The following is a 24,169-nucleotide window of genomic DNA, read 5'->3' on the forward strand; positions in this document are numbered from 1 at the left end:
TGCTCAGTGGGGAGCCTGCTTCTCCCTCTCTCTCTGTCCCTCTCCCCACTCATTTCCTCTCTCAAATAAATAAAATCTTAAAAAAAAAAAGTACTTAGCAACCCAAAAGTGTACATTCTATTTACATAATATCCAAGCTCCTTCAACACTCCCTACCCTCTGCTCTCTAGCTTCATTTTCTTCCTCTATTCAAAGGTTACATTTTAGGAAGGAAGAGACCAAACACAGACATGGGATTTGTCTTCACCAGCCTCTCTCCTGGAGAATGACAAAAGGCCTTTAAATGTGAATGTCACGGTGTAGATGCAGACAGATACAGGGACTCATGTATTTTCCCAGTACCTGTGATGCAACAGCATTCCGCCCCTAAATGCTTAGGATTTTGCCTCTGTGGCTCTCTACCCTCCAAGGCACTTAGGCTTAATACTCTGGAATCATCTTTGAGTCCTTCCTTTTCCTTGCCCCGTGTCCAATCCCCAAGCCCTGTGGTTTCTTCCTGCCCAATCTCTCTTTCATACTTTCTTTCCTCCCACCATTCTGCCTGTGCTCCTCATCATCTCTCTCCTAGATAGGTGATCCTCAAAGTGTGGTTCCTGGACCAGCAGCATTAGTTAGCATCACCAGGGGAACTTGTTACAAATGCAAATTCTCAGGCCCCACCACAGACTGACGGAATCAAAAACTCTGGAGGTGAGGCCCAGCACGCTGTGTGTTGACCAGCCTCTCCAGGGGACTCTGATGCACACTCAAGTTTAAGAACCACTATCCTAGACTAACATGAAAATCTTCTAATTGGATTCCCTGCCTATAGAACCCTTTCTTTCTCACAAGCCATCCTGAGCAACAATGCTGGCTTATTCTCCCCAGTACAGCACAACAATCCTGTCATTCCTGTCCATGCTTTCAGTGACTACAAGGTCTCATTACAAGAGAAACGAACACATGAAGTCTAGTACTCAATACCCTTCAGTAATGGTCTTTTCCGGTCCTGTCTCCTGCAGGTTTCTCCCAAACCCCTCAAGTCAGACAGGTCTCTTCACCGTCTTTCTTTGGAACATAGTAGGGACAAAGAAAATACAGAGTTATCAAGTGTGGAATACCATAATACATTAAAAAGCAAAAATAGTACAAATCAAACCCCAAATTGCAAAGTGCTTAGATAAGGAAAACACTTGACATCAAACCTTATGGGATACGACCAAAGCTTGGTTTAAGGGAATTCATAGCTCTACTACTTGCCTGCCTAGTTAAACAAAAAGGAACGGAAGTAAGCTAAGTGATAACACATAGACTAAGCATTAGAATGGAGAGAGCAGAAAGAAAAACAGTAGTTTAAAAGTTCCTTGAGTAAAGGTCCTGAATGCCCCCATGCTCCATCAGCACTTAATACAGTGCAGCTATATCCCCGCACTAGGAAAGTGCCTGTAATATCACAGGCATTCAATAAATACTTATTCTAGGGGCGCCTGAGTGGCTCAATCGTTAAGCAGCTGCCTTTGGCTCAGGTCATGATCCCAGGGTCCTGGGATCGAGCCCCACATCGGGCTCTGCGGGAAGCCTGCTTCTCCCTTTCCCATTCCCCCTGCTTGTGTTTCCTCTCTCACTGTGTCTCCCTCTGTCAAATAAATAAATAAAATCTTTTTTAAAAAATACTTATTCTATGAACAAATAGTTCATGTGCAGCCAGCACTGTGCTAAGCATCTTACACCACTGAGCTCATTTAATCCCCACAACAACTCTGTTAGGTAGACACTATTATGACGGCCCCCACTTTACCAATGAGAAAAATCGAGTCACAGTCGAATCAGTTGTCCAAGATCACAGTGTCAGAGCCAGGATTCGAACCCAGGCAACTGAACTCCTAAACTCACTTAACCACTTGCTTATACTGCTTCTGTAGCAATCTAAGTCTTGGGATTTCCAGCACAGGAGTTCTGAGACTAGGGTTGATCAGTGAAGGATAGAGAGCTCTCTGGAAAGGACAGGCCAGAATTTGGATGAACAGCAAAGCAGAGAGGTATGAACATGTTCCCTACTCAATCTGTGTCACGATTCCCATCAAAACTGATTTGTTCTGTGCCCTGTTTTCCCACAGTCCTGCTAAGGGCCTGAGTGATTTACTGTGTTACTCTGAACTAAGGCTTACCAGATACCCAGCTCTATGATGACCTTGCCCACCTCTGAGATTAGCCATTAGCTCTATCCTTCCATTGACACCAATCACAACTATGTATTATTGGCCAGCCTTACTTGCATAAATGTCTAGTCTCTGTAACTAGATCATTTCTTTTCTTTTTTTTAAAGATTGTATTTATTTGTCAGAGAGAGAGAGAGAGAGAGAGAGAGAGCACAAGCAGGGGGAGTGGGAGAGGGAGAAGCAGACTCCCTGCTGAGCAGGGAGCCCGATGCTGGGCTCGATCCCAGGACCCTGAAATCATGACCTGATCCAAAGGCAGATGCTTAACTGACTGAGCCACCAAGCATCCTAAATTGTTTCTTAAATGTCAGGCATAGTCTAATGCCCAACCGTTTCCATGTTTCCCCCAATGTACCTAACCCAGTGCCTAGTATATAATGGGTGATATATAAATATTTGCTGATGAATAAGGAGTTACATTTATCCCTTAGAAAAGTATATGGCTAGCTGATTGAATAAGACATCTGGACTTTCATATTCAATCCCATTTAGGTTCATAACTGTGGTAAAAGATAGGAGAGCACAGGGGAGTCTCCGAAAGAGGAGGCTAGCAATACCAACCCTATCTGAGTTTTGAAAGTAGGCTATGTCCTTATTTGATGGCCCCCATCTCCCCAATCTTTCCCCAGTGCTCTGGCAAACTCTAAGGAAGAAAGTCACCAGAAAAACTTACTCTGAAATATAATCTAAGGCATGACCTCCCCTGGAGAAAGGCAGTGCTTAACTCACAGGAATGAATCACTAATGGTGAAATGTCAGGCATACGGAACAGGGGTGAAGCTGTTTGGGACAGGCTGTCTTTTCCCAAGATCCTTTCAGACATGCTGCCAATGTAAGATGTCTTTTGTCCGTACTCTAATATCACACCATATATACAAATGCACAAAGCCATCAGCCCCATCCCCAAGTCTTTTCCGAAAACTTTCTCTTCCCACTCTCCTCTCTCTCCCAACCCCCACCACCAGCCTCTGCTAAATTTTATTTTCTCCCATTGCTCTGACAATCGCTGCAGTAAGTCATATGTCAGTAACTATAACAACAGGCTGCCACAGTGCTGGAGTTCTGCCTTTCTGGGAGATAGTAACAGGATTTGTTTACCTGGGAGCAATCAGGGATATGAGCAAACACAGACCTCCTGAAGGACCACGGGTCCAGCTGGGTAGGCTACCCTCAGGAAGGTGCCCCTCCCACACAGAATCCAAACACCTGGTCTTTTTCCTGGGCCCTCCCCCATCTCGCCAAGGGACTGGGCACAGCTGACCTTCATCAGTCTTGGGTGGATAAACAAGTGCCCTTTTTGGCTTTACTGGGCAAAGAGTTTGGTCTCAGGCTGGCAGCAAGAACCACTCTGCTCAGCCTACCGTGCTCCTCTCCATCTTCTAGCCTATCAAAAGTGCTCTCAGATAAAGATCACAGGCCAGGCATAAATGGCTGACACTGGCTTCAAGGATCAACACTCACATGGATATCTATGTTTTAAATAGGGACCAAAACTCAAAGTAAAAATGGCGATGCTTTATCAGAATTTTCTGCACCAGACAAGTATAAGACTCTGTGTGTGTGTGTGTGTGTGTGTGTGTGTGTGTGTGTGTGTGTTGTTAGTCTTTTGTCTTCTTGTGTATGTGTTGTTCTGAGGTCTTCTTGCTGCTCCGGAAATCTGACCCCCTTGGCAGTATCCACTTGGGGGTGTGTGTGTGTGTGTGTGTGTGTGTGTGTGTGTGTGTGTGTGTGTTAGTCTTTTGTCTTCTTGTGTATGTGTTGTTCTGAGGTCTTCTTGCTGCTCCAGAAATCTGACCCCCTTGGCAGTATCCACTCCCTGACCACTACAGCCTATTTCCTCAGTGGCAGATTTTGTGATTTCCTTGGGGTAAACATTCTTAAATAATTCTCAGAATTCAAAAGTTTTGTACTACAGAAGGTTTAACACCAACCTATTTCTTGTATATCAAGCCTTCTCCCTTTGGCCCCACTGACTCTGGGAGCCACTAGAAGAGCATCATCAACCAGAGGAGTCAAACCAGCTACAATCCAGAGCAGAGTCTTGTACCTGTGTCTTGTCAAAACCAGCTCAAAGATTAATCATTGTACCTATGGAGAACTTGTCAAAATACAGACGCCTGAGCCCCTACAGAATCAGAATCTTGGGGTTTGAGCCTGGGACCAACATTTTAATAAGCCCACTCTCACCCATTTCTAGGTAAGAGGTCTATTATCCACTCTGTATTGTTTCCTAGGATTGCCATAACAAATTCCCACAAATTGGGAGGCTTAAAATAAAAGAAATGCGTTCTCTCATAGATCAGGAGGTCAGAAGTCTGAAATGAATGTACCAGCAGGGCTGGTTCCTTCTGGAGGCCCTAGGAGAGAATCTGTTTCATGCCTTGGCTTGTAGCTGCATCAATCTCTGCCTCCATCGTCACACAGAGTTCTCCACTGTGTCTTTTCCCTGTGTCTCTGGGTCCTGAGCTCCCTCTCCTTTCTCTTATAAGACACCAGCCATTGATTTAGGGCCCACCCTAATGCAGGATGACCTCATTTTGTGACATCTGCAAAGACCCTTTTTCTAAATAAGGTCACATTCACAGGTACTGGGGGTTAAGACTTGACAATATGTTTTGAGGGGACACCTTTCAACCCACTATACTCTCTATGAGAAATACAAGTCAGGTAAGTGATTTTCAAACATTTTCAGAAACAGAGCCTTTCATTAAATGAAATCCTGCCCAGATGTAAAACAGACAAGCAGACCCATGCAGAGCTGGCCTAGTTTATGTGCAGATCAGGGCCCAAAGCCCCACTTGTTCACACACACACACACACACACACACACACACACACACACACACACTCCTATACCTCCTTGGACCCTGAAGAGCAAGCGTAGCTGGAAAACCACTCATCTCGAAGACAGAATGACAGACTCGAATTCAGAGTTTGAGGTGCTAACCAGCTTGTAGCTAACAGGGTGTCCTTGGGCAAGGTACAAGATCTTTTACACATGTCCAGTTACAGAATCACCCTACAGCTTAGTTTCCTCATATATAAAATGAAGCTAATGATACCAGTCCCTACCTAATCTCGGGATTTGTCATTAGGAGGAAAGAAGATAAAGATATGTTAAAGACTTTTGGAAAAAAAATGGCAGAGGTCAATGACTGTTATTCTCGGCTTCATTCCATCAATTTGACTTAGCCTGTCATATTGTGTGGAGAAACCAGCTGGCTAGTGGCACTCATCACAAGGAACCACTAGTACAATGAGAGACAGAGAGAGGCTGGTGAGCAAGCTGGCCCAGTTCATAGATTACCTCCTTCTGCCTGGCCTTGATGACAATGATCTCCCTTCTGCTGTTAGGCAAGCTGTATAATCTTGAAGTCATCCCTCCTCATTCACTGGTGTCTTTAAGGATTTAAGCAACAGGGAGGTAGAGCTGCTGGCCTCTCCATCAACAGCCCACCCAAAGAATTTTCTTTCTTGGTCACTTGCGTCAATGCAGGCAGGCGGAAAGAGGCTAAGCCAACCTTCTCCCCAAGGCCCACCCCTCTGGGCTCTGCCATAATTACTCATTTGTCTGTGGCAGATGGCTCCAAATTAAAATTGGTCTCACAGATGAGCTAGTGAGATTAAGTTTCAACAACACTGATAAGTGTTTGTGTTAAGATTGTAGAAAATCAGCAACAAGACATTCCATTTACTCCCTTCTATCTGACTGGTGGTCTCAGGGAGAGATTGCACAGTGTGGAGAGGAACACTGAGGGCCTGGGCAAAAATGACTGGAGCCCAGAGAAGAGAACAAAAGAGTCTAACCTCTAAGTCTCAAACACTCAATATGAGAGCAGAAAGTAAAAGGGAGAATGGCAAAAGTCACCCTGCTATTCAGAGACAACGTGAAGTGGAAGAAAGAACATAGGCTTCGCAGTCAACCACTTATTAGATGTGTTTCCTTGGACATATCACTTAATCTCTCCAAACCTCAGTTTCTTCATCTGTAAATGGGAACAATGGAGTCTACTTCATAGAGGTAAAGTGAGAATTAAGTGGAATAATGCACATATATTACTTAGAACAGTGCCTGACACATTGCCAATACTCGGAACGGGTAGTTAGTACTACTCCTACTCCTACTAGTGTGAAGCCATGCTGATATCACCTTCTGGCTAATCTCATGTATCCATTTTTTCAAAAATGTGGTAAGCACCCACTCGCACATAGTAGCTGAAAGTTCAGACTAAGTGACCTTGACAAAGTTGTTTACCGTGATTGAGCATCAGTTTCCTTATCTGTATAATGGGGATAATGATACTGCCTATGCCACAGATTGTTGCAAGATTTAAATGAGAATTATTTTTGAAGATGTGGCATAATTTGTGGTACCTAGCATTCAATATATGATACCTATATCCTTAACATTAGTATACTGTGAACTCTTTGTTACCTGAATTACCCAATCTAACAGAAGGTATTTAATCTTTGTCATAATCTGAGGAACAGCTTTAATTCTCTGATTTTCATTCTAAAACCAAAGTTCTAGACCAAAAAAATGGGTTGTGCCAATCAACTCAAGATAATAAATCAGCCACTTCTTGGGAGGAAGTCAGAATAACTGCATCACATCATAGCAGCCAAACGGATACACTGAGTTACTTCCTCTCGGGTATCTGTGCTGACTTTCAGTGGACAAGGCCTACTGCACTCCCAGAACACAATTGTAGGAGTTTAGAGTTTATTTGGCCTGAAGTAACAGGTCCAAGGTCACTCAGCTGAGTCTGAATTGGCACAAATGCTTCCAGTCTCCCAAGCTACTCTTTCTACTACTCCACTCTGCCTCGGAGGGATCATCGGAAGTGGCAACAATTACAATGAAGCTGAAAATCAGCAAAGCAGCTCCAGGTAGTGTCTCTCCGGAACAACTCATTGATGACAGAGTTTCAGCAAATGATTAATTCTCTTCAGTTCTATTCAGTTGTCTAAGTATTTTTGACTGCTAAGTATATGCCTCACAATTGAAAGATACAGTGAGTGCCCTCAAGAAATGTATAGTATTGTGTGGAGAACAAACATGCACACGCTGTCCCTCCAGCCTCCACCCCTCTTAGTGAGCATGGCCTTCTGTGTTCCAAGAGACACATAAGATTTAAGACAGTGATATTCACCTCTCAGAAAGGAAAAAAAAAAAAAAAAAAACACAGTTACTTAAACTTGGTTTCAAGAAAACCAAGGGAGCTGGCTGCATAATACCTCACAAAGAAGAAACCATGAAGTAATATAAAAAGCCAATCACTAAGTAAAAACACATGTGAGCCCTCTCTCCCTTCAGGGCTACCACCAACTCAGGGCTTCCTTTCTAGAGCCTCCTGCTCATGGTTGTGTATAGCCCTAACTGACATACACATGTCCAGCTAGGAAGTTTCCTATTCTCCTCTGTCCCAGGGCAGATATATCTCATCTGCCTGTGATATCATCCCCTCCTCCTTCACCTCACATGTCTGATTGTCTAAAAGGCAGCCATTTTCTGTCTCCTTTTCACCCTAGGCTCCTCATTGCCATTGATTGTTCCAGCTTATAGCTCTTGTTGAAAATTCAGTTCAAGTGTGAAATATTGGTACAAAATCCAGAGCTCTCCTTCCATCTCCTTTCCCAGCTTTCCTATCCCAGTGCACCAAACACAGCCCTGTTCCTTTCCATATGCCAACAAAAAGCATGGGACAGAAATAGAACAGTGCAAGCAAATGTATGCTACATCATCCAAAATGTATGATGTGGACAATATAGGAAGACACTCCAGACACAAACAGACACAGAGGTTTCAAGGGGAGAACCTTTTAAAAAATAGGCTTTGAGCTGGAAAGGAAAAAAGAAGAGGATGGCACGCTGGTCAGAGGGAAGTGAATGAGCCATGTTGAAGGGAGTGAGAATGATGGTGGCCTACTCACAGTGGCTGCTGGATGAAGGGTTAGTGATAAAACAAAGCTTGGGACTCCCTTACCCTCATAGGTTTAGCCTCATGATGGAAGGCCCAGACACCTCACCCAGAGTCAGGGCACTGGGCCAGGTGCATCCTGAGTCTTATATAAATGGCAACTGTTAGGTTCCTGTGCTCATCTATCTGCCCTCCCTCTTATCTTCTCTGATCTTAGTTGAAGTAAAGGGGAATTAGTCTATGGTCACTGGTTGAGCCACTCCTTAGTTGAGACCTTGGTGAACAGTCACCATCATCCCAGCTGCTTGTTACTGGTCCTCTGACTGGAAGTTGGGGCAGAGAAGACTGAAGTGGGTTGAAAGGAAGAGGCTGGACCCATTGATAACTCCGGGGACTGGTTGAACAGCACTACCCCTCACCAAGTATTTGTGAGGAGCTGGCCATATTGATCTTTGACTCTTTCCCCTTTCATCTACTACTTCCCCAGATGACATTCTCTCCCTCCTCTCTTCCAACCCCTCCCCATACACACAGTTCCAATGTTGGTGTCCCACTTTAATCTCATTGTTTGGCAACTCTCTTGGCTTCCATGATATCATGCCTACCTGGTGCCTCCTTCCTCTCTGACCACTGCCTTTTAGTCTTTTATTCAGAGTCCTTATATTTTTTCCCCCTTCAATACCGGTGCTACCCAGAGCTCTATCTCTTCTCCCTTTGTAGCTCAGTATCTAGCATGAGATCTATAATTCCTTTTCCAAATTTCAGCTAGATATACCCACCTAGATGTACCCCAGACCCTTACAATTCACTATGTCTAATAATAAAAATAGTAAACACTAATTTGCACTATGTACCAGGCACCATTCTAAGTACGTAATATACATTAACTTGTTTGATACTCACAACCATCCTATGATGTGGGATAATACTCATTCTTACAAATGGAGGCATGAAGGCACAAAGAGGTTAAATAAATTTCCCAAGAGTATACAGCTGGTAGGTAGACTAACTGGGATTTAAACCTAGGCCGTCTGGCTGCAGTCTGTGTTCATACCTGTGCTAGCCTCGCTTTGCCCTCCATGCCCTCCTCCTCACCCAGTGTACCCTCTCCCAGGTGATGGCACCCTCATCCCTCCCATTATCCTTCCAGTGTTCTAGATTTGAAACCTTGCAGTGGTCTTCATCCTCCCCCTCTCCTTCAGCCACCCACACCGAGTTGGTTACCAAGTCCCTTTAAATAACTTAACTGAGGTGAGGAGGCAAACATATAAACAATTATTCAAAATATAAGTGCTGTTAGAAATAAGAAAGTACTGTATTTGGGGGGGGGGCATAGGTATCCGGTATGTCACTCACATGGTCAGGGTTGCTTCTTATTTCCTATAGAATAAAGTTCCAAATACAGGTGCAGGGTTGATAGTTTGAGGAAAGAGGGCTGGCAATTCATGTTGAATTGTCACTGATGAATCCAGCCCTAAGCTTAGAGGGATAGTGGGTCCAATGGACAAGACAATCTAAGGGAAGTGGTTTCTTCTACCAGGAGAAACTCTCCAGAGTCAGGACAGCTACCTTAGTGAGGGGCATCCTGGATTCAGGGACCTGCTGGTAAACTTACACTTAATCTGGTAGCTATTCTCTATTCTAAAATTATGTCAGCCCTCTGAAGTCTTCCGCAGAGGGAAGGTAATCAGCATATGATTACTAGGATCTTGAATGAGGGAGTTTCCTGTTTCACCATGCTATCAGTGGATTGTTATTGCTGGTCCATTAGTTAAAAAAAAAAAAAGGCACTGAAAGAACTTTCCAAAGAAAGAAATACAAATCAGAGAAGGGAGAGGAACACGGTCCCAATAGCAAATCTACCGCCTTTACCTCCTCCTCCAGAAAAGGGGGATAATGACCCATGGCGAACACTTCTGAAGCTGGAGAGTAGAATTTGTAAATCTCCCTCTGCTCTTCAAGGACAACCTGGAGTGACCTGATGTTTGTGGCCACCATCAGCTCCATTATTCATATGAAAATTGTGGATAGAACTTTTGAGCTAAAAATGACCTCTAGAGATCCTCCAATCCATTCCCTTGTTGTCAAATAGCCACCTTCCCATGGGCCTACATAGGGAAGGCTTCAATCCCTACTGAGACAGCCAGAATTTAGAGCAGTTTGAGCTTTGTCTACCCAACCGAAATGAAGATGTGTCATATTTACTCAAGCAATTTTCTCCCTTTCCCCCCTCCATTTCTTAACTCTCAAACTGAGGTTATTCAAGTATCAGGGACCCAGATCGCCACCATCCTTCTCCACAGCCATGTTTATTTTGGAGTTTTTGTTTTTGTTTTTTTTAAGATTTTATTTATTTATTTATTTGACAGACACAGTGAGAGAGGGAACACAAGCAGGGGGAGTGGGAGAGGGAGAAGCAGGCTCCCTACTTAGCAGGGAGCCCAATGTGAGGCTCGATCCAAGGACCCTGGGATCATGACCTGAGCCGAAGGCAGACGCTTAACGACTGAACCACCCAGGCGCCCCGGAGTTTTTGTTTTAAAAACGATACATGTTATTACTCTCAAAACCCACTCCCTAGAAGTCATCATTATGAACAATATAGGTGTCCTCCTAGGTATTTTCTATGCATATTCAAACAGAAACATATACACACAAACACACACAGACTTCTTTTCACAAAGTTCTGCAACTTGTTTCTTTTTCCTCTACAGTACATTGTGAACATCTTTCCCTAAGAAGATATTTATCTTTACCATATTCTTTTTAATGACAATATTATATCATACAAATGTGCCATATTTATTTAACCAGTCCTCTATTAATGAACATTTAAATTGTTTCAAGAATATTTAGGTTGCTGGATTTTACTTTTCTAAACAATTCTGTGATGAATATCTGTGTGTGTGTGTGTGTGTGTGTGTGTGTCTTTGAACACTTGTGTGATTATATCTATAAGGTAAATTCTTAGCAATGAGATTATGGAATCACAGGGTATGTGCATTATTTAATGGCGATAGCTTACTACCAAATTGTTCTCCTACCAACAGTGTGTGAGCATGCCTGTTTCGCACACCCCTGGAATCATAGATAGCAAAAAAGTCAATGATTTTGGGAAATCTTTGTCAATCTGACAGTTAAATACGCTAGCTCATTATTGTTTTACATTTGAATTTTTAATTTCATACCCTTTCATATTGTGTTATATTCTTCTATGAATCAACAGAATTCATTTTTTAACCCATTTTCCTACTAGAGTCTTCATCTTTTTCTTACTGATTTGTCTAAACTCTTTGTATATTAAAGTCATTAGCACTTTATTCATTCTTGAAAATTTTTCAATCTAATTTATTAGAGAATAGTGATTTACTCAGAGTTTTACAGCAAGTCTGGAGCAAAGCTAATTGTACTCCAGATCTTTTAACCTTTTTTGCATAAAAGTATACAATTGTTTTAAGTGATGCTTAAAATGTCTTAGAACCTCTCTGGTATAAGAAAGCCAGGATGAAAGACTATTCATGCTTAATCACTCCTTTATCTTTAAGTTGCCAGTTTGGTGTTTAAGTACCTTTCTTCAAAGGAAAGAAATGCTATATGGCTGTTATGGCTAGAGTTTACCAAGTTGGGGGCATAGAAAAGGACCAGACAGGCTTACACATCAAGAGCAAGGGAAGTAGAAATGACACAGAAACAGGAAAAAGGGTTGGTCTTTAGCCGAAGAATGAGTTCTAACACCCAAGCAATGACAAAAATCCATTTAATGCATTCTTTGCCTGGGCTTCACTGGCAGAATTGCTACTCCAGAAAAAAAGGGAAAGTATCAAATTATACAGGAAAACATTTTCCTGAATTTCCTCAATAGGAAGGAAACATATGAGAGAGGAAATGTGACATGACAAGGCTATACTGTTTCGGGTCTAAACTCTCCAAATAGTCTACATGGATCAGATAAATAGGATAGTTTCCAAATTCTTACTTTACTTGATGACATACTGATGTAATCATCTAGATTAAGAATGCGTTTGGAACACTGACAGAGTAGATGAATACCTGTGTCAAAATAGGATGGTGGGACAACCCTAACTGATATGCCAGAAAGATTCTTGATAATGTAGAAGCTTTTAGTGTCTTCTTGTCCTGCAGTCAATAAAATGTCATTTAGCCCTGGAATAGAACAACCTTAACAAGCCCAGTAGAGGAGAAGCCCTCTCTAGACTGATGGTACCAACAACCTCCATTGTCTGTTACTCAACATATTTTTTTTCTACTTTGATTTGAGAGGAGTTAGGAATTTAGGGAATTCACAAAAGGGATAAACAAAAAATTTCTTGTGTTTGAACTATGCGAACTGCAATTATAAACTCATGATATCTGGAAGGAGCACAAAGAATAGAGGAAATCATGAGATTTCTATGACCTTTACAAACCCTGAATCATTCCAGACCACCCTAGAATCTGACCATTTCTCACCACCCCCTACCACCTCACCATAGTCCAAGCCACCATTACCTCTTACCTGGAGGATTATCAAGGCCTCCTAACTAATCTCCCTGCTTGCCCTCTCAGCCCCACATAATCTAGTCTTTTCCCAGCAGCAATCAGTCACCCTTTTAGACATAAATCAGACCATGTTACCCTGGTCAAAGCCCTTCCAAGCCCTTTCCAATGCCTTCAAGGCCCTGCATGATCTGGTCCCCCGCTCTTTGCTCTCATCTCCTACCACTCTCCCTCACTCGATCTGCTCCAGCCATAGTCACCTCTTACAAGAATGGTCTATCTAGCCTCAGTGCCTTTGTCTGAAATGTTCCTCATCCAAGTAGCTGCATGGCTGGCTTCCTTATTTTGTTTAGATATTTACTACAGTGCTATCTTATTAGACAGGCCTTCCTTAATCTACCTATATAAAAATAACACCTTCCCCATTGCTCCCTACCTCCTTGCTTCAAGATTATCCACAGCACTTATCACCACCTGACATATGTTTGTTGCCTGTGTCAGCCTCTCTAGAGAAGTGACTTTGTATATTTTGTTCATTTTCAAATCCCCAGTGCCTAGAACAGCTTTTAGAATGTGGCATGTACTCCGTAAATGTTTTTATTGAGATATAATTGACATAAAACAGTACATTAGTTTCAACTGTACAATGATTTGATATTTATATATATTGCAAAATGATCACCACAGTAGGTCTAGTTAACATCCATCACCACACACAGTTACACACCTTTTTCTTGTGATAAAAACTTTTAAGATCTAATCTCTTAGCAACTTTCAAATACACAATCCAGTATTATTAACTATAATCATCTTGCTGTACATTAGATCCCTAGCACTGATTTATTTTCTATCTGGAAGTTTGTATCTTTTGAACAATGTCATCCATTTCCCCCAGCTCCCATCCACTGCCTCTAGTAACCACCAATATATTCCTTGTGTTGATGAGTTTGGCTGTTTGTTTTTTAAGATTCCACATATAAGTGAGGTTATACAGTATTTGTCTTTCTATGTCTGACTTATTTCACTTGGCATAATGCCCTCAAGTCCACTCCTATCATCACACATAAGTAGTTATTTGAATGAGTGAAATGAATAGAATGTCAGACCTAGAAAGACTGTCTAGTCCACCTCCTCCCCATCTTATAGATGGGAACAGTGAGACTCACAGAGAGGAAGTGATTTCTCCAGGCTCAACGGACTGACTCATATAACAGAGCCAAGATGCATAACTTCTGACTTACAACTGAGTGTTGCTTCCACTACATTAAGTTATTCTGTCTTGAAATCCACCCAGAGTAAATTCTATGACATACCATAGCCACACATTCTGGAGTCTGTCTTCCTTGCCTCTAACCTAAATCCTTCATCTTATAGGCTAAACAATTTTCTCTACTTCAGCTCTTGGTGAAGAGGAAAGACATTCTAAAGATACACAAACCTTCTTTCAATCAAATATTTCTTATTTCAAGGAGCTGATATTTGCTATGAACAAAATCCAAGGCAAGGTTTCTGATCGCCATGGTGCCCGAAAAAACTTATATCAACTCCATGAAGCAAGTCTCTCTTGTTATATGTCAGGGATCTGGAGACCCAAGGAAATAAGGCCACATAAATGTCTAAGTGACAATATCTTTGACTTCAGGTTAGTGCAGTTAGTGCAGGAGAGCAATAAAATATATTCTCTAAAATTAAAACATTTTTGTGTCTAAAAACCAAACCCAAGAGCCCCTAATATTGCATCTGAAATATTCATCCGTGAGATAGATGTGGTCATAATTCACAGCTTTTGCCAACCAAACAACCTTCCCTTGGACTACTAAGGGGGTACACAGTGGTTCTGCCTTCCCAACTGAGAGCTTGATTTCTTTCTTCCAGTGTTAGAGTCTCCATCATTTTAATCAGAGACTGACATGATTTCTAAATTGGATGCCCATTTGTTTGTTGTTGTTGTTGTTGTCTTTTAAAGATTTTTTTTTAATTTATTTATTTGACAGAGAGATAGCACAAGTAGGCAGAGCGGCAGGCAGAGGGAAAGGGAGAAGCAGGCTCTCTGCTGAGCAGGGAGCCCGATGCAGGGCTCAATCCCAGGACACTGGGATCGTGACCTGAGCCGAAGGCAGCCGCTTAACCGACTGAGCCACCCAGGCACCCCTGGATGATCCCATTTGTAAACCGGAAGCAGGACAAGGTGGGCTCCTATATTCTGCTGTCAGTGCTAAGCTTTTCTGGGTAATAGCTTGTCTGATCAGAATGGAAACTGTTCTCTGGATCCTAGAATTGACTTGAGAGAAAGTGCTATAGGTCTTTGGGGGAAGTGACTCAAAAGAGCTAGGCTGTCTTCACCTGGAAATCATTCTTTGGTCATTCCCACTACTTTTTCATTCAAACTACCTAGGAGGAATCCTGAATTCATAATTTCATAATTTCAACCAAATGATTTGACTGGTAGTGTCAATTCCATCCCCCTTGATCTTCAGGATTAGAGAACACAACCCAGTAACCAGACAGAACAGTATGGCCTGATAAGAACACTGAGCTGGCACTCTCAGTCCAGAGCTCTTTCCTTGGAACTAGGCTGAAATATTTCCTAAAAGACCCTTGAACCCAGCATCCATAAATTGATCAGATGAGCAAGAAGCTACCTTGTACCTATAGGGAATGAACTAACTACAAGATAAGCATGTTCTCTTTTATTTATTTATTTATTTTTTCGAGCAGGGGGGCTAGACCAAATGGCTTTATTCACAAAAATCAGTATCACAAAGCACTTAAGAGTTAATATTGGTGAACTTCTTGCCAATGATGAACATTGATGGAGCAACAGTATTACATCCATTGTGGATGCAGCCCATCATCATCTCCTCCTCCTCTCTTTACTCTTCCTTTTTCCCTTTTTGGTTACTCTGGGAGTCTGGCTTCTCACTTTTCCAGTACAGGCCATGGACCTCACCTCCAAGCAGGTGGTCAGCTAGCTGTGGAGGACATGGCCAGGCCCTCCACCTTACACTGACCAAGGGTAACCTCAACCTCCAGAGGTGTGCCTGCCAGAAGCACCACTTGATCTTTCTGGAGTGATGCCCTCCAGTGAGGTTCCATGAGCCTTGATCTGGGCAACTGTCTCCTGGCCAGTCACCTTGAGGATGTGTAGCTCCTGGGCATAGACAAAGAACTACGTGTCGGCTACTGAACCAACCACAGCCATAGCTGCCCCTACCATGAAGATGAAGTCAAGAAATAGGAAGGAGTACATCCTCACTGTCTGTTGCATAACATGTCACTACTCAAGAAAACATTGTTAATGAAAAGTTCCATACTAGAAAGAGCAGCCCATGGGTGCTGAGTAGTGTTTGATGAGGAGGAAGGAAATGTAGCCACCCAATTTCAAAACCATAATATCAGTTGTGAAGAGATACAAAATGACATATCACCACAGGACATACTTGAGCAGATGCAGACTAGTAGGAGCATTACCAAAGGGATTAAACATCTATTATGAGGTTGCACTATGTCATCTCCAACATCTCTTTCAACCCTGCAATTTTGCAGTGTGTATACCAGCTGTGGTGCATGATATGATGAACAAAATCTTAGAGTAGAGTTCTCATATTGACTCCATCCCTCAACTCTTTATGTGGCCTTAGGCTAATTACTCAATCTCTTTATAGTTTAACCTCTTACCATTGAAAAGCAAAGGGATAATACTAAATAATATCCCAGGGATGCTGTAAGGAAATGAACAAAGTTTTGAAATTATTCTAAAACTACTTTATAAACCCACATTAAAAAGGTACTGTGCTTGACACATAATTGGTATAGTAGAAAGAAAGGCAAGAATACAAAGCCCCTATATATATATATATGTAAAAACCCTAGGGGAGTTTCACTAATAATTCTACAGGGTGTGATGTCATTGATACATTTCTTAGAATAAAACTTCTGGAGTTCTGAGGGGCGCCTGGGTGGCACAGTCGGTTAAGCATCCAACTCTTGGTTTCGGCTCAGGTCGTGATCTCAGGGTCATGAGATTAATCCCCACATCCGGCTCTGCACTCAGCAGAGATTCCCTCTCCCTCTCCCTCTGCCCTTCCCACTCGTGCTCTTTCTCTCTAAAAATAAATAAATCTTATTATTATTATGTTCAGTTAGCCAACATATAGTACATCATTAGTTCTTGATGTAGTGTCCAGCAATTCCTTAGTTGCATAAAAAACAACTTCTGGAGTTCTGGTGGATATCTCTTTGGCTGTGGCCTGCTTAATCATAGAATCATCAGGATTAAATGAAACATAGTAGCAATCTAGGCCATTTCTGTGTCACTGCAATCAATCCAATGTGTATTAACCTCTAGCCTCAGAAAGTGTAAGGCACCCCAGTGATAATTTGATGGAGCAGAACCTTGGCAGGGTCGGAAAGAAATCCCAAGGCAATTCCGTGCAAGTGTCAATTGCCCCGAACTCTTCCAACATATGTCTGGGTCCTCGAGGGAGTCTCAAGTTTATAAATGAATGGTATTATGAGAGCACAGATGAAGAAGACTTTGCTGGGAGCTAAGCCTCCTCCTTGCATACCTGATGGCCTTTGCAGCTCTCTTCTGACAACAGACAATCCCCAGTATCTATGGAGCTCTCTGAGAGCTGGGCGCTGTTTCCTCTCCCATGAGAAATTGGGGGTGGAATAATCAGACATCTGGGAGCCTCAATCACTACCTCTTGCAACATTTCATCCCTCTTTGGGATTCTTGTCCCCCTATTAACTGAATAAGAAGGAGAAAATTAAGCAGTAGTGAATTTAATGTGGCACCCTAGTTCCTTCTAGACTCCTTCCATTGCCCTGGCCTGCATTTCTGAAAAGGTACCCCAGAGTGAAAGATGTCAGTGAAGTCATAAGTTGTGTCTGGTTACATGTGTCCTTCAGAGAGAGGGGAATGTTTTGCAAGTGACTGAAAGGTCATCCTTACATTTGAAATGTCTTTGCCTTTCCATGCTTCAGATTTGGGGCACGTGTGACTTCAGGGAAGTAAGGACAAGGCAGCTGATGTCTTCCTAATTCAGCAGTGATTGGCACCTAGCTTACCTTTCTCTGGGAAGACAGCAACCTGCTCCTGTAGCCTGGGAGTGCATGGGAGAAAGACAGGCATGAGACAGGAGAGACAATAGCCCTGGGGTTAGAAGCCCAGAGTAGCTCTCCCTTCTCCCGTCTTCAACCAGAGGCAGCCAAACTCCTGCCCCTTTCCTTTAACATTTGGTCTGTTCTGACACAAATAAAAGGCATTCTGCTTGAGAAGGCATTATTGACCATGCAGCTGCCAGTCCAAAGCAATAAAATTAAAAGTAATGTCAGAGAGAGGAAGAAATTATGGTGGGGAGGTGACATTTGTCTTGAGTTTTTCCTCTCAAAATTCAATAGAGGGAAAATATATGAGTAAATGCAGTACATTATATGGATATTAGTAAACCTTTGCTTGTCAAAGACTGTGTTTGGAAAGAACTTGTTCACAACTGATGGTGTCAACACAATGGGCATTAAGTTCAATCATACAATGACCTAAGCTGCTTTTCCTATCAACCAAAAGTTACATACTTTTTTAAATATGACCCATTTATTATTATGACCCTGTAATTTTATTCTGGCCATTGTATACTGAAAAATCAACTGTTTCTCATAATGTTTGCTGCCATAGCCATCAGCCTTTTTTTTTTAGTTTTTATTTATTTATTTGAGAGAGAGAGAGATAGAGTGCACATGAGCAAGGGGAGGGGCAGAGGGAGAGAGAGAAGCAGACTCCCCAGGGAGCAGGGAGCCCAATGCCCAACACCCAGAGCTGATGCAGGGCTTGATCTCAGAACCCTGGGATCAGGACCTGAGCCAAAGGTGGCCACTTAAGCCACTGAGCCACCCAGGCACCCCACCATCAGAGATTTTGAATCCTGTGTTTCTGCTAAAGAAGAAGAAAATATTCTTAAGAATTTTTTTTTTTTTTAGTGGCACTTGGGTGGCTCAGTCGTTAAGTGTCTGCCTTCAGGTCAGGTCATGATCCTAGGGTCCTGGGATCGAGCCCCACATTGGGCTCTCTGCTCAGTGGGAAGCCTGCTTCTCCCTCCCACTCCCCCCTGCTTGTGTTCCCTCTCTTGGTATGTCTCTATCTGTCAAATAAATAAATAAAATCTTAAAAAAAAAGAATTTTTTTTTTTTATTGGGGCACTTGGGTGGCTCAGTTGGTTAAGCATCTACCTTCAGCTCAGGTCGTGATCCTGGGGTCCTGCATCGGGCTCCCGGCTCAGCCGGGAATCTGCTTCTCCCTCTGCCAATGTTCCTTCCCCCTGCTTGTGCTCTCTCTCACTCTGTCTCTCTCAAATAAATAAATAAAATCTTGAAAAATAAAAAAAATTCTCGGGACACCTGGGTGGCTCAGTCGTTAAGCGTCTGCCTTTGGCTCAGGTCATGGTCCCAGGGTCCTGGGATTGAGCCCCGCATCGGGCTCCCTGCTCTGTGGGAAGCCTGCTTCTCCCTCTCCCACTCCCCCTGCTTGTGTTCCCTCTCTTGCTGGGTCTCTGTCAAATAAATAAATAAAATCCTTTAAAAAAATAAAAATAAATTTAAAAAATTCTTTTTTAAAGGTTTTACTTATTTGTTTGAGAGAAAGAGCACAAGCAAAGGAGGGGCAGAGGGAGAGGGAGAAGCAGGCTCCCCACTGAACAGGGAGCCTGACACAGGGCTTGATCCAAGGATCCCGGGACCATGACCTGAGCCAAAGGCAGAGGTTTAACCAACTGAGCCACCCAGGAGCCACAAAAAATAAATAAATAAATAAATAAAAATAATTAATAAATAAAAATAAATAAATAAATATATATATATATATATACTTGAAATGAGTTTTGCCAAGATTCCTGTTCTAGGTGGACCTAAGCTTCTTGGCATTATCCAGGCTCAAGCTTCTTTTCTCAAAAGCTTTCCAACCTCAGCCAACTCCTGCTACAGAGTGAGGGACTCCTTATTGCATGGGTGTTTCTGAGAGAAGCCACTCGGAAATCCCAGGTCAGCAGTTCAAGAAGAAAGAACCTAACTACAAAATTCCCCAGGGTGCCTCCAGCAACGCCAACCATAACACGTCTCCTGCCATGAATGGCAATCATTGTAGGTTTGTCTCATGTTTGCGTGGAACATCCATAACTCATGGAGTTTCCATTTGGATGATAACCAAGGGCCCTGACTGCTGGTGCCATGAGATGCATGGGCCCTGACTCCTTTTCAGTGCTATTAAGGATAATAGAATAATAGTATCGTGCCATGGGAAGGTGAGCTCCATGATGAGCTGCCTAGTTCCCTGCCACTGTAGCCCTTTGGTACCACCACCTCCAGATGAAGATAATTCATTCCCATGGGGTGACTCTTCTAGTCCAGGCTCTAGGACTTGTCCTGTTCCTATTCATGGGGACTCTTAAACCTGGAGGCCAATAGCTCAGCAGCTCAGTATCCAGTCTGCCACGCTGCTGGTCCCCTCTGAGTCTTGTATTCTGGTAGCCATTCCTAAGCCCTTGCTTATTGTCACATAACCAAGGGCCTGCTTTTACACTCTGCTTTTCTAAACTGCAGGCAATTTTGTGCCACAAGGGGCATATTTGGCAAGGTCTCAAAATGTTTTTGGCTGTCACACTTGGGGAGGAGCTGCTACTGGTATCAAAGGGGTAGAGGCCAGGAATGCTGCTAAATATCCTACAAGGAACAGGACAGCCCCTCCACAACAATTAAAAAATCATCTGGACCAAAATGTCAAGAGTGCCAAGGTTGAGATATCCTAGATTAATTCCAATAACTGAGTCTCTATCTTATATCCTGCCCAGTACCCCCATTCATGTTTCCAGACCACTACAATTACCAACCACCTGCCTCCTAGACCTCTGTGTACAACCACAGTCTCCAGATACACTGTTCTGCCCACATATTAAGAAAGCTTTCTTAGGGGCACCTGGGTGGCTCAGTCAGTTAAGCGTCTGCCTTCGGTTCAGGTCATGATCCCAGGGTCCTGGGATCAAGCCCTGCGTCAGACGCCCTACTCAGTGGAGAGTCTGTTTCTCTCTCTCCCTCTGCCCCTCCCCTGCTCATGCTCACTCTCTCTCTCTTCTCTCTCTCACAAATAAATAAATAAAATCTTTTTTTTAAAAAGAAAGCTCTCTTATCCACAACTAGCATGTCTGGACTGCTTCTGATGCCAGACACCCATCATTCTACCACCTTGAGTCCATATCACACTCCTGTTAACAACCCAAGCTCTGGGTCCAAACTGCTTGGATTTAAGTCCTGACTCCTCCATTTGAGGAGGATCTGTGTAACCTTAGACAAATCACTTTACCTTTCTGAGCCTCAGTTTTCTTATCTATAAAATACAAATAGTGGCAGTTCTGACATCAGAAATGAGATAATACATATCAAGTGCTTAGCAAAGTTTCTAGCATATTTTTAAGAATTTAGTAAATGGGGGCACCTGGGTAGCACAGTCGGTTGAGTGTCGGACTCTTGGTTTCAGCTCAGTTCCTTATCTCAGGGTCAAGCCCTGTGTTGGGCTCTGCACTCAGCACAGAGTCTGCTTGTGACTCTCTCTCCTTCTCCCTCTGCCCCTCCTCCCTCTCTAAAATAAAAATAAGTAAATCTTTAAAAAAAGAAGACTATGGTAAATGTTTGCTATTACCCATTGCTAAAGCATTTCTAGATTGCTTCAGCAGGTCTCTCTTATCCAGTGATTATCAACCTTTCAGAGCAGTGCTATCCAACAGAACTTTCTACCATGATAGAAATGTTTTTTATCTATGCTGTCAAATAAGGTAGCCATCATATGGCTATTGAGTAGTTGAAATGTAGATACTGTGACCGAGGAACTAAATGTTTAAAATATTAAAAAATAAAAGTAAAATAGTACTTAATTTTAATTTAAATAGCCAAATATGGCTAGTGGTCATCATAATGTACAACACACTTCTAAAGTTTTTTAAACCTAATATTCTACTGAAAATAAAATTCCAATAAACTCTCCAGGGGAAAGGAGTGGCATTCCCACTCCCTGTCCTTCCAACCATTGAGAATTATTGGCCTAGTGAGCCACTGTGCTGATGGGAGTGTATTGCAATCCTCAGGTGGATTGGGATAGATGAGCCTAAAACTGGCCTTATTAATTCTATCTAGTTCTGCCTCTCCCTGCTCCAGTCAGCCCATTGCCAAACAGGCCTCATGCCTTAGAGCAGCGGTTCCCAACTGGGGTGATTTTGCTTCCCAGGGGACACACTTGGCAATGTCGAGAGATATTTTTGGTTGTGAAATCTGGGGGAAGAGAGAGCCAATAGTGGTGTCTAGTGGGTAGACACCAGGGTTACTGCTAAACATCCTATAATGCACAGGACGTCCCCCCGACAACAAAGAATTGTCTGGCCCTGAATTTTGAGAAACTCTGCCCTGGAGGAGTGTGAATTCTAAAACAACCTCAGACAGGGAAGCATCTATTCTGCTCTTAAAGATCTCCAAGGACAAGGGCACCTGGGTGGTTCAGTCGGTTGAGCATCCGACTCTTTATATCAGCTCAGGTCTTGATCTCAGGATCTTGATCCCAGGATCGTGAGTTAGGTCCACGTTGATCTCCATGCTGGGTGTAGAGCCTACTTAAAAACAAAACAAAACAAAACAAAACAAAACAAAAAAACGGTCTCCAAGGACAGAGGTCTTTAACCTTCCCGAAGAATTCTGTGCAATGTTCATACTAACCCCAGTTTACTCTTTTCAAATTACCTGCAAGGAAATTGTTCCTTTCCATATTAGGGACAGAGTTTCAAAAACCAATTTTTCGATCTGAATTGTGAAGAAAAGAAATCTCTAAGATGATGGAGGCTATAGAGAAGGAAAACTGGATCTAGTTCACCAATTAATAGGATATGGGAAGGAATAGAGCCTTTGAACCTGCCAAAGCTTTAGGATGAATGACAGATTATGATTTCCACAATATATAATAAAACAGCTGACCACATTACCCCAAAAGGTGATACAGTATAAAAGGGTAAAGACATTCTCGAAAGGTGTTGGATTTAGCTATATTTACAGCTTCTGAAATCATAAGGAACTATTTGGAGAAGCCTGACATATTAGGGCCATGCCTCTTTGAAATTGATAGCATGGAAGGAATTCATGCTCTCCCCCAACACCTCCTGTACCTCAGAGATAGAAATCTTGCGTGTAAGGCCCACGAGCCTGAGACAGTCATTGGGCTAGATCTTATGTTTTAGGTCTTCTGAATTTCTCCATGCTGCAGTTTAGGTACATTTTCTCACATGTTGTCTTCAGGGAAGAAGCTGTAAAACCTCTATGTTCATTTTAGAAAACCAAACTGGATAATTGAGATTATAAACCCATTTTTCTTCTAACTCTGAGCTTGGGGAAACTCTAAACTATACTACATAATTGTCCCCTACCCTTCACTGCACTTTGTCTAATTATATGCCAAATGCCTCCATGTAACAGCAATCCTCAGGGCCAGATATGCAAAATTCAACCCAGCAGATGTTTTACCACTAGACAGAATTGATGACCTTATAATGTTGCCTCTGCTAAAAAGATTGAGGATAGTCATGTAAAGAGAAATTATCCGCCCCCCCCCAACCCACTCAGGACCTACGCCCACATTTAAAGTAGCTGTTGGGCAGTAGTATTCTACCTTTGGAGGCTAGGGCCAGCCGCCTGGATTGTCTCAGGTGTGGACAACTAAGGGAAGAAGGAATGAGGGGTCAATAATTGCTTCACAAATGTGACACAATCTCCTCTCTCAAGCCTTTTCCTTCGATTATATAATCCTTCAGTCCGATGCCTGCATATGAACTGAGCAACTTTAAAACAAAACACCATTTGGCATGTGTATGGAGCATGAGATGAAAATCATTATTAGCAGAGGGAATACTTTTGATAATATTTAACATGAATTTGGCTTCTAGATTTCTGACCTGGTTTTCTTTATACCTTTTTAAAAGGTCTCTTACCTACCACAAACCGACATGAGGCCCTTTTCTTTATCCAGCCTTATTCCACACTGTTTTTGAGAGTAATATTGAGAATTACCCTTTTATAACTTTGTTACACACTCTGAGAACGAACTGAGCTTAACTTTTATCACCCAAGCTCTTATAGGCCTAAACTGGCACTCCTGGTCATACCTACCAATTTTCAATTGTATGGCAATGAACATACTTTTCAAGTGTATGTATGGCTATGAACTACCTAAAACGAAATAGTGATTGTTGGCTCCTTTTTTTCTCCCCCACGAAAGCCTTTCTTTTGGTTCATCCTGATTTTGTTTTGCTGGCAAATGTGCTTCTATCAAGATCAGTACCCACTGGGGCCGTCTGGGTGGCTCAGTCAGTCAAGTGTCTGACTCTTGATTTCAGCTCAGGTCATGACCTCAGGGTCGTGATATTGAGCCCCACATTGGAATCCATGCGGGGCATGTAGCCTGCTTAAGATTCTCTCTCTCCCTCTGTCCCTCCCCGCTTCTAAAAAAATTAAAAATTAAAAAAAAATT

General features: G+C 42.6%; 1 protein-coding gene across 1 annotated transcript in view; it reads left to right on the forward strand.

The window, feature by feature from the left end:
• Nucleotides 1-24,169, forward strand: part of TRPC5 (transient receptor potential cation channel subfamily C member 5) — a 255,909-nt gene that overhangs the window by 126,989 nt on the left and 104,751 nt on the right. The gene's annotated exons all lie outside the window — the stretch shown is intronic.

The sequence above is a fragment of the Callorhinus ursinus genome, unplaced genomic scaffold, assembly GCF_003265705.2.
Source record: "Callorhinus ursinus isolate GAN/ISIS: 27379988/994484 unplaced genomic scaffold, GSC_fseal_2.0 scaffold65, whole genome shotgun sequence".
Taxonomy (NCBI): domain Eukaryota; kingdom Metazoa; phylum Chordata; class Mammalia; order Carnivora; family Otariidae; genus Callorhinus; species Callorhinus ursinus.